Source organism: Tamandua tetradactyla, chromosome 3 (genome assembly GCF_023851605.1).
Source record: "Tamandua tetradactyla isolate mTamTet1 chromosome 3, mTamTet1.pri, whole genome shotgun sequence".
In the NCBI taxonomy this organism is placed as follows: domain Eukaryota; kingdom Metazoa; phylum Chordata; class Mammalia; order Pilosa; family Myrmecophagidae; genus Tamandua; species Tamandua tetradactyla.
This window is the reverse complement of record NC_135329.1, coordinates 74476963-74479963: the sequence shown is the minus strand read 5'-3', so window position 1 is coordinate 74479963 and position 3001 is coordinate 74476963.

The following is a 3001-nucleotide window of genomic DNA, read 5'->3' as shown; positions in this document are numbered from 1 at the left end:
ACTTCTTAGCTAGTTCATTGCTTGAGTATGGAAATGGTACTGAATTTTGCACATTGATTTTATATATGCCACCTTGCTGAATTTATTTATTAGCTCAAGGAACTTTGCTGTAGATTTCTCAGGATCTTCCAAGAATAGTATCATATCATCTGCAGATAACGAGAGTTTTACTTCTTCCTTTCCAATTTGTATGCCTTGTATTTCTTTGTCCTTGCTAGAACTTCTAGCATGATGTTGAATAATAGTAGTGACAGTGGGCATCCTTGTCTCTTACCTGATCTTAGGGGGAAGGCTATCAGTCTCTCTTCATTGAGTATGATGCTGGCTTTCGGTTTTTCATATATTCCCTTTATCATATTGAGGTAGTTAGCTTTGATTCCTATCTTTTAGAGTGTTTTTATGAGAAAAGGATGCTGAATTTTGTCAGATGCTTCTTCAGCATCAATTGAGATGATCATGTGATATTCCCTTTTGATTTGCTAATGTGCTGTATTACATTAATTGATATTCTTTTGTTGAACCATCCTTGCATTCCTGGTATATACCTCACTTTGTCCTGGTGTATAATTATTTTAATGTCTTGTTGGATTTGATTTGCTAATATTTTATTGAGAATTTTTGCATGTATGTTCATTAGGGAGATTGGCCGGCAGTTTTCTTTCTTACAGCATCTTTACTCGGTTGTGGTATTAAAATGATATTAGCTTCACAAATCGAGTTGGGTAGAGAGTTCCTTTTTCCTCAACTTTTTAGAGAAGTTTGAGCAGGATTGGTGTTTGTTCTTTCTGGAATATTTGATAAAATTCCTCTGTGAAGCCATCTGGCCCTGGGCTTTTCTTTGTAGGCAGATTCTTGATGACTGAATTTCTTTACTTGTGATTGGTTTGTTAAGATCTTCTATTTCTTCCTGAGTCAGTGTAGCTTGTTGGTGTGGCTCCAGGAATTTGTCCGTTTCATCTAAGTTGTCTAGTTTGTTGGCATATAGTTGTTCATAGTATCTTCTTATGATTTCTTTTATTTATTCAGGGTCTGTGGTAATTCACCCCTTCTCATTCCTGATTTTGTTTGTTTGCATCCTACCTCTTTTTTTCTTTGTCGTTCATGCTAGTGACCCATCAACTTCATTGATTTTCTTTGAGAACCAACTTTTAGTTTTCTCAATTCTTTCTATAGTTCTTTTTCTCCCATTCATCTATCTCTGCTTTAATCTTTGTTATTTCACTTCTTCTATTTGCTTTGGGGCTAGTTTGTTGTTCTTTTTCAAGTTCCTCCAGGTTTGCTGTTAAGTCGTCAATTTTTGCTCTTTCTTGTTTTCTAATAGTCATTTAAGGCAATAAATTTTCTTCTCAGCACTGTCTCTGCCATATCCCAGAAATTCTGAAAAGTTGTATTCTCATTTTCATTTGTGTTCAGATAGCTGCTGATTTCTCTAGTAATTTCTTCTTTGACCCACTGGTTGTTTCAGAGTGTGTTATTTCATCTCCATATATTTGTGAATGTTCTTATTCTTTGGTGGTTATTGGGTTCCAGCTTCATCCCATTGTGATCACAGAAAGTGTTTTGAATAATTTCCATATTGATTAAATTTATAAAGACCTGCTTTGTGCCCCAGCATATGATCCATCCTGGAGAATGTTCCATGAACACTAAAGAATGTATATCCTTGTGTTTTGGGGGTTAATAACCTATATATGTCGGTTAGGTCTAATTCATTTATCAAATTGGTTAACTTTTATATTTCCTTGTTGGTCTGCAGTCTGGTTGTTCTATCTACAGAGGAGAGTGGTGTATTGAAGTCTCCTACTATTATTGTAGAAACATTTGTTGCTCTCTTTAGTTTTCCAAATGTTTGTCTCATGCACTTTGGAGTGCTTTGATTGGGAGCAGTAAGCATTTATGATTGTTATTTCTTCTTGGTGAATTGTCCCTTTTATTAATATATAGTGTCCTTCTGTGTCTCTTATGATGTTTTTACAGTTAAAGTCTATTTTGTCTGATATTAGTTTAGCTACTCCTGTTTTCTTTTGGTTACTACTTGTGTGGAACATCTATCTCCATCCTTTCACTTTCAATGTATTTGTTTCCTTGTGTCTAAGATGAGTCTCTTGTAATCAGCACATAGCTGGATTATGTTTGTTAATCCATTCTGCCAATCTGTATCTTTTAATGGGTAAATTTAGTCCGTTAATTTCAAAGTTATTACTAAAATGACATTTCTTGAATCCACTATCTTATATGGACTCTATTTGTTAGAGTTATATATTATTTTCCCTCTTTCTCTTTTTATCCCTTAAGCTACCCTTACTGGCACTTTTCAACTTTGTGCCCTTCTCCAGATCCCTCTCTCCTGTCTTTTATTTCTCAACTACCAGAATTTCCTTTAGTATTTCTCATAGAGATGGTCTCTTGTTGACAAATTCTTTCAGGATTTGCTTGTCAAAATTTTAATCTATCTCTCAGTTTTGAAGGACAGTTTTGCTGGGTACAGAATTCTTCACTGAAAGTCTTTTTCTTTCAGGATCTTAAATATATCATTGCCTTCTTGCCTCCATAGTGCCTCTTGAGTAGTCTGAATTCAGTCTTATGTGCTTACCCTTGTATATAAGAGATTGTTTTTCTCTTGCCACTTTCAGGATTTCTTCTTTTCTTCAACAATTGACAGACTGATTAGTATGTGTCTTTGGGAAGGTCTGTTTGGATTTATTCTATTTGGAGTTTGTTGCACTTCTTTGACTTGCATATTGATATCCTTTATAAGGGCAGGGAAGTTTCCCCCCATTTTTCCTCAACTGATTTTCCTAGCCCTTTACTCTTCTCTTTTCCTTCTGGCACACCCATGATTCTTATATTTATGTGCTTTGTTTTGTCCATCATTTCCCTGAGAGCCAATTCATTTTTTTTCCATCATTTTTTTTCCATTTGTTGTTTTGAGTGTTTGAAATCTCTTGTCCTCTCCTCTAGTTCACTTATTCCTTCTTCTATCTCTTCAGGTCTGCTGTTG